Raw genomic sequence first — 13,559 nt, 5'->3', positions numbered from 1 at the left:
ATGCCACGTGAGCACACACGAAGCAAAAGAAGTGACATGCAGAACTAATGGTGCCTACCTTGCATGTCACATGTGCATGTTCTTCTGTGGTCTGCACTTAGGAATCCTCCTCCCCCTCCCATCCCTTCCCTCCACTGTCGCCACCACCACCACCATCCTGCTGTCATGAAAATTTGGTGTGCTTGGTATGGGCCAAACACAAAACACAAACCAGTCAATATTAAGCCCATGGTAGTCAGAGATTGTAATTATCCCTGGATATTCAATGCTGAGCCATATCCATGCAACGACATTTAAATTTCATTAAAACCATGCATGTGCGCGAGGGAGGAGGAAGGCAAGGTTACGGTCCCCTGCCAGCCAAACCAGCACATTTTGTGAGCCTGAACCCAAATTGGGGGGGGGGGGGGGCACTGACCTATACTATTATTCTGTATACAGCATTTCCATATGAAATTGCCAAAATTCACTCTCAGCATGCATCATCTTGGCACCTACATTTCAGCACCATTTCTTGAATTTTCCCCTTAATCAAAGACATTGTCATGTGACCAAAAATCCTGATGCTTTAATAATTTATTCAAAGAAGAAGTAAGAAGCAGGGAGCGTGAGACCTTTAGGTCCAATCTTGTGAGCATAATTCTTCAGCTTTTAATAGATTAATGCCTACCCCAGCCATGTGTGGCCTTGCTTATAGTCAACCAAGTCAAACTTCATTTCCACAGCCAGGAGCAGGAGGAATGTTGAACTTCATTTTGCATAAGCTGTTCGGGGCCAGAAAACTATTAGGACTTCATTTCTTATTTCTGACGGTTAAGTACTTCAGAATTAAGACAGGGGCTTTTAACTTGCTTGACTTCTCTGAGGAATTTGATGAAAGCAAAAAAGCGAGACGCGAGGGAAGATACGATAATGTGGCCGGACAATCCCAAGTCCAGGGGCTTCAATTTCTCTAGTCTTCACTCCTGGTAATGGTGCTGAATGTAAACATGATGTCGTGATCAGTACAGACTGATTACGGAAGGGCTCTAAGTGGAGCAAGGAAGCATTAGCTAACCACAAGCAAGAATGTGTCTCTTTGATGAAAAGTCAGACATTTTTTTTCCCTGTCCCTGCCTTTCTGTAAGCACAGCAACAGAAATTAGACATGGATAAACATGGTAAATATTTTAAGGCAGAGTGGGTCTTTGGCAATTATCCTCTGTGTCACTGGATGCACGAAATTGCAACACTTATAACTTCAAAATCCACCGAGTCTTTGGGTTCTTGCAGACTATACAGTGTCCCGTTTGTTGAGCAGGATAAAGACAATGCAGGGGTTGTGTAGAATGACTAGATATAAACAAAAATCAATCAGCTTTCCTGGGAATGCATTTTTTGGTTTGTAAAAAGAAGCTACAGGGAAACGAATGCTCACATATTGAGAGCAATGTGTAAATGACACAAAAGCCTGGCAGGGCCGAAACACTGATAAACCTCTGCTGAAAATCGCCTGTGTCGCTGATTTTCACTTTGTGTTCTTGTGTCAGCCGCTTGTGAATCAGACTCTCAAAAGTAGCAAAATAGTCCTGAGATCAGATCTGCACAGTATTTTCAGGACCTAGATGAAAAGGGACACTTCAGGAATGTTAGCCATATTAGAGGGGTTGGTACCAATGTGTTAATGGAATAATGCATGTTTCTTGCTACATAATACACATGAATATAGGACAGTATTATAAATACACAGTAACACAGTAAAAGACAGCAGGTCCATTCAGTCTACCCAACAAGGCAGGGCCAGGGTGCAGTGAAGGCCACAGCCAACCATCTTTAAACACTGGCTGTCAAGTCGCCAGCATGCCAAACATGACGGAATCTTGGTTACATCCCCAATTACTGCCGACATATTTCAACTTACCAGTCAAGACGTCTTCTCCTCCCTCCTAAGCCGCACAGCACCCTCACTTGCGACACGTGACAATGTGCAACACTGGATTTGCCAATGCTTCACCTGTATTTTGCCATTTGTGGGACACAGACCGTAGAAGCCTGTCCGGCATCAGCTTCGATTCCCCTGATGCTGGAGTTGCTGAATCCTTCATCAGTCTTTTGCCATTTTTGGAAGTCTGTCCGGCACCAGTCTTAGGGGCCCTGTTACTAAGCCGCGTAGGCGCCTACACGCGCCCAATGCACACCGATTTGGAACTATCGGCCAGCTACCACATGGCCCGGGCGTTAATTTCATTTTCTGTGCGCGTCCAGTAGTCGCGCCGGAAATTTTCCAGTGTGCGGCGCTAACCGGGCAGTAATCAGCATTGCACGCGCGATGACGAATGCCGCCCCGGTTAATGCGTGAGACCTTACCGCTAAGTGGCGGTAAGGTCTCAGGCTCAAAATGGACACGCACCAATTTTCATTTTGACGCACATCCGTTTTCAGCCCCCCCCCCAAAAAAAGGCCTTTTTTGCAGGCGTGCTAAAAAAAGGACCTGCGTGTGTCCAGTACACGCGTTTACAACAGCGCAGGCCGTTGTTTGGCACACCTTAGTAAAAGGACCCCTTAATTCCCCCATGCTGTATGGTCACTTGGATTGAGAGGGCAAAAATATTAACACATACCCCATTATGAATTGTGGGTTAAATAGACCGATGTACTTTTATACTAAATACACATGTATACAACATGTCCAGTGGTGCTTACTGTATGCATAAAAAGCACTTAAATCGTAGCATCTCTATGCTGATGACTCCCAAATCTACCTTTCTACCCCTGATATCTCACCTTGCATCCAAACCAAAGTTTCAGCGTGCTTGTCTGACATTGCTGTCTGGATGTCTCAACGCCACCTGAAATTAAATATGACCAAAACCGAGCTTCTCATTTTCCCCCCCAAACCCACCTCCCCGCTCCCCCCGTTTTCTATTTCTGTTGATGGCTCTCTCATTCTCCCTGTCTCCTCAGCTCAAAACCTTGGGGTCATCTTTGACTCTTCTCTCTCCTTCTCTGCTCATATCCAGCAGATTGCTAAGACCTGTCATTTTTTATAAGAATCTTGTCAATTTTTATGCGACTAAACATATTTTTGGTATCCTCATTCATTCTCCTCACTTTTTTTCCATATCTCACGGTTTCGTGAGGGTTTTACCTCCTTTTTGTTTCATCTTCGGTTTCTTTCTTTACAACATCCGTAAAATCCGCCCCTTTCTTTCCGAGCACTCTACCAAAACCCTCATCCACACCCTTGTCACCTCTCGTTTAGACTACTGCAATCTGCTTCTTGCTGGCCTCCCACTTAGTCACCTCTCCCCTCTCCAGTCGGTTCAAAACTCTGCTGCCCATCTCGTCTTCCGCCAGGGTCGCTTTACTCATACTACCCCTCTCCTCAAGACCCTTCACTGGCTCCCTATCCGTTTTCGCATCCTGTTCAAACTTCTTCTACTAACCTGTAAATGTACTCACTCTGCTGCTCCCCAGTGTCTCTCCACACTCGTCCTTCCCTACACCCCTTCCCGTGCACTCCGCTCCATGGATAAATCCTTCTTATCTGTTCCCTTCTCCACTACTGCCAACTCCAGACTTCGCGCCTTCTGTCTCGCTGCACCCTACGCCTGGAATAAACTTCCTGAGCCCCTACGTCTTGCCCCATCCTTGGCCACCTTTAAATCTAGACTGAAAGCCCACCTCTTTAACATTGCTTTTGACTCGTAACCACTTGTAACCACTCGCCTCCACCTACCCTCCTCTCTTCCTTCCCGTTCACATTAATTGATTTGATTTGCTTACTTTATTTATTTTTTTGTCTATTAGATTGTAAGCTCTTTGAGCAGGGACTGTCTTTCTTCTATGTTTGTGCAGCGCTGTGTACGCTCTGTAGCGCTATAGAAATGCTAAATAGTAGTAGTAGTAGTAGCATCCCAAAATGCATTTAGTGGGAGAATATATAAACCAATAAACAAACTAGAACGTTCCTGACAAAGCGCCAAACCCTTACGAGAAAAACTGCACTGGCTCCCAATCAAAGAACGTATTGCGTTCAAAATCTGCACCCTGGTTCATAAAATCATCTATGGCGAAGCCCCGGGATACATGTTAAACCTCATAGAAACCCAACAAGATCAACCTGCTCATACCTAAACCTTCACCACCCAAGCTGCAAAGGACTCAAATACAAATCAACCTATGCATCCAGCTTCTCCTATATAAGCACTCAAGTTTGGAACGCACTACCAAACGCCGCGAAAACAACGTCTGACCTACCAAACTTCCGGAAATCACTACAGACTACCTTCTTCAAAAAGGCATACCCTAACGATCCATCTTAAATGCCTGAATCCTGCAACACGACGATACTAATACTTGAACTGGACATAACTTAACGCTTCCTCCTTTCTATTCCCTTATGTGTCTGTCACACATGCACCTTATCCTATATAATAATTCTCAGCTCCAATGTTCTGTGCCTGGCTTGAAGCAACATTCTGAGGTGGTCTGCTGTGTAGATCAGATGACGTCGGACGCATTATGACGTCACACGACACCTCCAACATTCTGTGCCTGGAATGAAGCCACATTCTGAGGAGGTTTGCTAGGCTGTGTTAGCTCAGTTTCACACACAGACACACACACTCTCTCTCTCTCTCTCACACACACACACACACACACAGTCTTTCACTCTCTGTGTGTCACTGTCACACACACTCTCTCAAACACACACACACACACACACACACACACACACACACACACACACACACACACACTGTCTCTCTGTCACACCCACTCTCTCACACACACATACACTCTGTCTCACTGCACACCCCTGTGCTCCTGCAAGGGCTTGCCGGAAGGAGGAAGTTATGGAGACGCACACACACACACAAAATAAAACCTTGCTAGCGCCCGTTTCCTTTAAAACAGAAACAGGCCTTTTTTTTACTAGTTATACCACAATATCACTCTGTATTTGTCATACCAGAGGGCGATCGCCTCACGGTACTATGTAAGCCACATTGAGCCTGCAAATAGGTGGGAAAATGTGGGATACAAATGCAACAAACAAACAAACAAATATGTGTTTAAATGGAATGAGACCATCAGAAGGAACCTTCAGTAATTCACTTCGTTGCTGAATATACACCAAATTCCAGGTCCACACTCCGAGGGGCCCTTTTACTAAGCCACAGTAAAAAGCGGCCTGCGGTAGTGTAGGCACGTGTATTGGGCGCGTGCCGGGCCAGTTTTTACCTCGCCTACAAAAAAGGGCTTGTTTTTTTAATGGGACGGGAAAAGGGCTTGCGGTAAAAATGAAACCAGCGAGCGCCCAAAACCGGCCTGAGCCCTTAACACCACCCATTGATCTAGCGGTAAAGGCTCACGTTCTACACACGCAGTGACTGGTTGGCACGTGCCACGTTCTGATTACTGTGTAGGAGGAAATAAACAAATAATTCGTCCACGCGTTATGGGCACGCGCCAAATCTGAAGTTACCCCTGGCAGTAGTCTCATTTTAGCGCACGCTGCATACTCGTACAGCCTACTGGTATCTATTTCATAAAAGAAACATAAGTACCTATGGAGGCCTTTTATTTATTTACTAGTAAAACAGGCCCGTTTCTGACACAAATGAAGCGGACGCTAGCAAGGTTTTTCTCGGAGTGTGTATGTTTGAGATAGTGTATGTGAGAGTGACTGTGTGTGAGAGAGAGAGAGTGAATGTGCGAGTGTGTGTGTGTGACAGAGAGAGAGTGAGACTGCTGGGTACGAGTGTGTCTCCTCTGTCTCCTCCCCTCCCCCCAGTCACCCAGTGATTCTCCTCTCTCCCCTGCTCCCCCTCCAGCCACCCACCGATGCTCTTTTCTCCTCTGTCCCCCTCCAGCCACCCACATCAGTAAAAGGGAATAACTAGTGAGGTAATTAAATTTGCCGATGACACAAAATTATTCAGGGTCTTCAAGTCGCAGGAGGAATGTGAACAATTACAGGAGGACCTTGCGAGACTGGGAGAATGGGCGTGCAAGTGGCAGATGAAGTTCAATGTTGACAAGTGCAAAGTGATGCATGTGGGTAAGAGGAACCCGAATTATAGCTACGTCTTGCAAGGTTCCGCGTTAGGAGTTACGGATCAAGAAAGGGATCTGGGTGTCGTCGTCGATGATACGCTGAAACCTTCTGCTCAGTGTGCTGCTGCGGCTAGGAAAGCGAATAGAATGTTGGGTGTTATTAGGAAGGGTATGGAGTCCAGGTGTGCGGATGTTATAATGCCGTTGTATCGCTCCATGGTGCGACCGCACCTGGAGTATTGTGTTCAGTACTGGTCTCCATATCTCAAAAAAGATATAGTAGAATTGGAAAAGGTACAGCGAAGGGCGACGAAAATGATAGTGGGGATGGGACGACTTTCCTATGAAGAGAGGCTGAGAAGGCTAGGGCTTTTCAGCTTGGAGAAGAGACGGCTGAGGGGAGATATGATAGAAGTGTATAAAATAATGAGTGGAATGGATCGGGTGGATGTGAAGCGACTGTTCACGCTATCCAAAAATACTAGGACTAGAGGGCATGAGTTGAAGCTACAGTGTGGTAAATTTAAAACGAATCGGAGAAAATTTTTCTTCACCCAACGTGTAATTAGACTCTGGAATTCGTTGCCGGAGAACGTGGTACGGGCGGTTAGCTTGACGGAGTTTAAAAAGGGGTTAGATAGATTCCTAAAGGACAAGTCCATAGACCGCTATTAAATGGACTTGGAAAAATTCCGCATTTTTAGGTATAACTTGTCTGGAATGTTTTTACGTTTGGGGAGCGTGCCAGGTGCCCTTGACCTGGATTGGCCACTGTCGGTGACAGGATGCTGGGCTAGATGGACCTTTGGTCTTTCCCAGTATGGCACTACTTATGTACTTATGTACTTATAAGTATTTGTGCTTATTTAATATTAACCCTTCATACACTGATTGCAAACACTTATCTTTATGATCTTGGTGAGAGTGTGCTGTCTATGTAACCTCTCAAAGTATGCATGTAAATTATGACTCTACTCACACTTGGCCAGACTCCATCCCAGAACATATTCACACCACATACATGTACTATTATGCTCGATTTTGCCATTGTGGGCGGGGTTCTATATAAGGCGTCTTAAACATAGGTGCATCAGAATAATGCACATAACATGTCTATGATAAGAAGGGGTTTATAGAATAGCACATAGGTGACGAAAATGATAAAGGGGATGGGACGACTTCCCTATGAGGAAAGGCTAAAGCGGCTATGGCTGTTCAGCTTGGAGAAAAGGCGGCTGAGGAGATATGATAGAGGTCTATAAAATAATGAGTGGAGCGGAATGGGTAGATGTGAAGCGTCTGTTTACTTTTCCAAAAATACTAGGACTAGGGAGTACGCAATGAAGCTACAAAGCAGTAAATTTAAAACGAATCGGAGAAAATATTTCTTAACTTGTAATTCATTGCCAGAGAAAGTAGTAAAAGCAGTTAGCTTAGTGGGGTTTAAAAAAAGGTTTAGATAGCTCCCTAAAAGTCCATAAGCCATTATTAAGCTGGACTTGTGGAAAATCCATTGCTTATTTCTAGGATAAGCAGCATAAAATGTATTGTACTGTTTGGGGATCTTGCCAGGTACTTGTGACCTGGATTGGCCACTGTTGGAAACAGGATGCTGGGCTTTGATGGACCTTTGCTCTGTCCCAGTATGGCAACACTTATGTTCTTATGACATCAAACATAGAAAACAAAACAACAAAACCTCGGAACATATAAAACATTTCCAACAACAACAAACCAAAAAAAAAGAAGGAAGGGAATGAAAAGAACAACAATAAGATTCCAATAACAGCAGAACACAAACAAGGGCTGGGAAGAGAACCCCTGCTCAATAAATAGCTTGAGTATCAGGAGGGGAAGGTGAAATGTATAGTTGGGGTGCAGGGAGTTTGGGGGTGTAAGATGTACAGCTAAGGTGTGAGGGGCTAGTCAGGAAGTGGGACTGTAGCAGGGTTTTTAAAATCATAGACCCTTTAAAAAATGGTGAGCCTGAGCTGGGGCCTGCTATTTGCATTTATTTATTTATTATTTAGATTTTGTTCACACCTTTTTCAGTAGTAGCTCAAGGTGAGTTTCTCTGTCCCAGGAGGGCTCACAATCTAAGTTTGTACCTGAGGCAATGGAGGGTTAAGTGACTTGCCCAAGATCACAAGGAGCAGCAGTGGGATTTGAACCTGTCCTGCCACCTCTGGATTGCAAGAGCAGTGCTCTAACCACTAGGCCATTCCTATTATTTGGGGTTCCACATGGAATGTTGCTACACTTTGAAATTCTGCATGGAATCTTGTTATTCTTTAGAATTCTAGAATCTTTATTTACTTATTTAGATTTTGCTCACACCTTTTTCAGTAGTAGCTCAAGGTGAGTTACATTCAGGTACTCTGGATATTTCTCTGTCCCAGGAGGGCTCACAATCTAAGTTTGTACCTGAGGCAATGGAGGGTTAAGTGACTTGCCCAAGACCACAAGGGAGCAGCAGTGGGATCTGAATTGGCCACCTCTGGATTGCAAAACCTGTGCTCTAACCACTAGGCCACTCCTCCACCCCAAAGAATCTTGTTACTCTTTGGGGTTCTACATGGAATGTTGCTACACTTTGAAATTCTGCATGGAATCTTGTTCTGTAGAATTCTAGAATCTTTATTTATTAGATTTTGCTCAGACCTTTTTCAGTAGTAGCTCAAGGTGAGTTATGTTCAGGTACTCTGGATATTTCTCTGTCCCAGGAGGGCTCACAATCTAAGTTTGTACCTGAGGCAATGGAGGGTTAAGTGACTTGCCCAAGATCACAAGGAGCAGCAGTGGGATTTGAACTGGCCACCTCTGGATTGCAAGACTGGTGCTCTAACCACTAGGCCACTCCGCCACTCCCTTTAGAGGATTTGATTGGTTCTCACTGACTGTGATGTCATAAAGAGCATCTCCCCGCAGAATTCCACCCTTCCTTTGTCAGACACCGCTGCTCCCAGGGGTTCTACATGGAATGTTGCTACACTTTGAAATTCTGCATGGAATCTTGTTCTGTAGACTTCTAGAATCTTTATTTATTTAGATTTTGCTCAGACCTTTTTCAGTAGTAGCTCAAGGTGAGTTACATTCAGGTACTCTAGATATTATTTCTCTGTTCCAGGCGGGCTCACAATCTAAGTCTGTACCTGAGGCAATGGAGGGTTAAGTGACTTGCCCAAGATCACAAGGAGCAGCAGTGGGGTTTGAACCAGCCACCTCTAGATTGCAAAACCAGTGCTCTAACCACTAGGCCACTCCTCCACTCTTATTCTTTGGGGTTCTACATGGAATCTTGTTACTCTTTAGGATTCTAGAATCTTGCTATTTATTTATTTAGATTTTGCTCACACCTTTTTCAGTAGTAGCTATAGCTCAAGGTGAGTTACATTCAGGTACTCTGGATATTTGTCTCACAATCTCAGTCTGTACCTGAGGCAATGGAAGGTTAAGTGACTTGCCCAATATCACAAGGAACAGCAGTGGGATTTGAACCGGCCACCTCTGGATTGCAAGACCAGTGTTCTAACCACTAGGCCACTCCTCCACTCCATTATTGTAGCCAGGAATGTGCAATGTTCCTGGGTGAAGTAACATAAATTTATATTTACTGCGGAATTCGCTAACCCGCGATAGTGAAGTATCGCAGGCTAGTGACTCCCAAGATATATTTTACTGTGGCAAAATATGTTATTTTACTGCATATTAAGAACTACCCCTTACAGGGGTCCTTTTACGCTGAAAAATGGCCTGTGGTAGTGTAGATGCGTGTTTTCGGCACACGCAGAATTATTTTTCAGTGCACCTGTAAAAAAGACCTTTTTTAAACATTTTTGGTGAAAATGGATGTATGGCAAAATGAAAATTGCCGCGCGTCTATTTTGGGTCTATGACCTTACTGCCAGCCATTGACCTAGCGGTAAAGTCTCACATGGTAACAGGGTAGTTATGACCTACGCTTGTAAAATGCCACTTGGCATGCGTAGCTGACGCGCGCCAGAAAATTAAAAAATGTGTTTTGGACGCACGTAGTGCGCCAAAAATGGAATTACCGCAAGGGCCATGCGGTAGCCGGGCGGTAACTCGGAATTGGTGCGTGTTGGGCACGCCCTACGCTTACGTGGATTAGTAAAAGCGCCCTTTAGTCTGTAGGAACAAAAACAACCCAGAGACTGGAGGCACCTTATGAGACATGAACTGTTAAGGACAAGAGTTCACTTTGTCAGATGAAGGGGAATGTAAAATAATGCACATTCCATTACCATGTAGGCTTTTTCACGTTCTGCATCCTCTGAACTCTTTAGTATGAATGGATCAGCTGTTTAAAATTAATCCGAGTCACCTCTAAACCACCTGTTGCAGAGTGTATTGGATTAGCCAGGCATTGTCAATGACAATCTTGCAATATTTTATTAAATGTGAACCATCTTGCCTTCGCTTATCAAAACCTGTGTCAATACCCTACTCAACTCTGATCCCAATTTTTGACCCCGCAGGCAAGTCTGGACAAGGGCAACTTGTCAGCAGAGAATACTTGCCTGATAGTTAACCACAGCAACGTTGGTGCCAGGGATATGTGAGCCAGCCTGGACGATTAATCAAAGACAGATCACTTAAAATCTGAGCTGAGGAATCATTTAAGAATTTACAATCCATCTTTTCATGCTCTGGAGCACACAAAGTGAAATACAATTTATCATAAATTAACAAATTGCGTAACTACTGTTTATTATAAAATATCAAATAAGATAAAATGTAACATACCAAATCAGAAAAGTTAAAAAAGGATAAAATGTTAAAACCCGTGATAGCTGCATGCAGTGCAAGTTTGAGTGCAGTGGGAACTGGAAGAGGGCTGCCTGGGGAAACCAGACAAAAAGTTACCTTTCAGCAGCAATTTTGAGAAAAGCTGGGGAGATCGTAGGATCCTTGCGTCCTCAGACCTGAAAATAATTTTTTAAAGGTAAACTTTATTTTAAAAAAATGAACTGGTGAGGACCTTATGGAAGGTTTAAAGTATCCACTGAGTGGTGCTCAGCGGGTGGAGGTGAAACGATTTTTCACTCATTCAAAAAATACAAAAACCAGGGGACACTCAATGAAATTGCACGGAAATACATTTAAAATAAGTAAGAGAAAATATTTTTTCACTTAGAGGGTCTTTTACTAAAGGTTAGCTCGAGTTATCTGCAGCAGCTCCCATTTTATTCGTATGGGCCCTGCTACAGATAACTCGAGCTAATCTTTAGTAAAAGACCCCCTTAAAGAATAGTTAAGCTCTGAAACTCGTTGCTAGAAGATGTAGTAACAGCGGTTTGCATATCTGGGTTTAAAAAAGGTTTGGACAAGTTCCTGGAGGAAAAGTCCATAGTCTGTTATTGAGATGGACATGGGGGAAACCACTGCTTGACCCAGGATTGGTAGCATGGAATGCTGCTACTCTTTGGGATTGGGATTCCGCATGGAATCTTGTTACTCTTTAGGATTCCAGGAATCTTGCTATTCTTTGGGGTTCTAAATGGAATGCTGCCACTTTTTGGGATTCTGCATGGAATCTTGTCACTCTTTTGGATTCTAGAATCTTGCTATTCTTTGGGGTTCTACATGGAATGTTGCTACTGTTTGGGATTCTGCATGGAATCTTGTCACTCTTTAGGATTCCAGAATCTTGCTATTCTTTGGGGTTCTACATGGAATGCTGCTACTCTTTAGGATTCCAGAATTTTGCTGTTCTTTGGGGTTCTACATGGAATGTTGCTACTGTTTGGGATTCTGCATGGAATCTTGTCACTCTTTAGGATTCCAGACTCTTGTATTCTTTGGGGTTCTACATGGAATGTTGCTACTGTTTGGGATTCTGCATGGAATCTTGTCACTCTTTAGGATTCCAGAATCTTGCTATTCTTTGGGGTTCTACATGGAATGTTGCTACTGTTTGAGATTCCACATGGAATCTTGTCACTCTTTAGGATTCCAGAATCTTGCTGTTCTTTGGGGTTCTACATGGAGTGTTGCCACGATTTGGGTTTCTGCCAGATACTTCTGACCTGACTTTGGAAAACAGGATACTGGGCTAGATGGGACCATTGGTCTGACCCAGTATGGCTATTCTTATAAACTGGGAATAGTGTGCAGAAAGCTAACGCATTTGGAGAAGTCGCCCCCGAGAGTAACCTGCACTGGCTGTTCATATAGTGGTGTGCTGGCTCCTTCTCTCTGGAATGAGTTGCCTTTGGAAATTTGATGGGAAACTTTGTTCATGAAATTTAAGACAGCATTGAAAACGTAGGGTCCAATATTCAAAGCATTTAAGCTCCTAACTTTGATAATTTACTAGGGCTGAGTGCATAAATTAGTACTCAAAATTTCACTAGACTCTTAAATTTAGGAGCTTAAAAAGTGGATGGTAACAGGGGTGGATTTAGGATGGGGAAAAGAAGTTAGGAGCTTAGCCCTGATTTTCAGCACTAGGCTCATAAATCCAGGCAAATGAATGGAAGGCCTAAATTTATGAGCATAACTTAATAACTCTTATTGTTAATTATGTGAGATATTTCTGTACAAAGCTAAGGTGCGGAAAAGCCGGCTTGCCCAGTTCTATGCCTAGAACGTCTAGCCAACTCATAGGAAAATATTCAAAGGCGCCATAGGCTAATCACTTTTTCACTCTGGGTTATGGCTTAGCCACAAAACCCGATCATTCTTTGCCAGAAATCTCGTATACAGAGTCTGAGGGTTAGGGGACGAGGCCTTAAATGAAACCCTGTGAGCACATGATTGTTCATATTTCATCTACAGAATATCCGTCTAAAATCAAAAGAGGTGTGAGGAAAAAAGGAGATTTGGACATTCGGAACAGTACATTTTGGGACATTTTCCGGACAGCTGAAAGTGCTAAAGAAAATCTAATTAGCTTCAGCAAACAATGCTTTGGATTAAGTCAAACAGCCCTGCCAGAAATCCCAGGAGCCAAGGTGTGAAGGAAATGTTACTAAGAGAACCATTGGAAACTTTTTTAAACCTTTAATCTGCAAGCACAAAAAACAATGCAAGAGTGAATAAACTCCCCTGTGTCCTGGTAAGTTACATGAACCTGCAGTGCACAGAGGGGGCATATGTACCTCGATTTCAAAATGCGTACTTCTTGTAAAGTGAGTTTCATTGTCCTTCCTTATTGCATCCCCCACCTCCCCCCCACAGACAAAATATGCCCCCCCACCTCGGGCTCTGGCCTCTACTACTACTACTACTACTATTTAGCATTTCTATAGCGCGTACGTGTAGGCGTACGCGGCGCTGCACAAACATAGAAGAAAGACAGTCCCTGCTCAAAGAGCTTACAATCTAATAGACAAAAAAAAAAAAATAAAGTAAGCAAATCAAATCAATTAATGTGAACGGGAAGGAAGAGAGGAGGGTAGGTGGAGGCGAGTGGTTACAAGTGGTTATGAGTCAAAAGCAATGTTAAAGAGGTGGGCTTTCAGTCTAGATTTAAAGGTGGCCAAGGATGGGGC

At 43.8% G+C, this 13,559-nt stretch overlaps 1 long non-coding RNA gene across 1 annotated transcript in view; it reads right to left on the bottom strand.

Annotated features, from left to right (window-relative positions):
- Nucleotides 1–10,991, bottom strand: part of LOC115480788 — a 79,420-nt gene extending 68,429 nt beyond the window's left edge. The window contains exons 1-2 of the long non-coding RNA XR_003943865.1: nucleotides 10,930–10,991; nucleotides 10,506–10,631 (exon numbers count right to left, since the gene is read on the bottom strand). This is a non-coding gene — a long non-coding RNA (uncharacterized LOC115480788). The remainder of the gene's footprint in view (nucleotides 1–10,505; nucleotides 10,632–10,929) is intronic.
- Between the last annotated feature and the right edge of the window lie 2,568 nt (nucleotides 10,992–13,559).

This window comes from Microcaecilia unicolor, chromosome 11 (assembly GCF_901765095.1).
Source record: "Microcaecilia unicolor chromosome 11, aMicUni1.1, whole genome shotgun sequence".
NCBI lineage: Eukaryota > Metazoa > Chordata > Amphibia > Gymnophiona > Siphonopidae > Microcaecilia > Microcaecilia unicolor.
The sequence above is the reverse complement of the archived record's forward strand: the minus strand, read 5'-3'. Positions and strand labels throughout refer to the sequence as shown.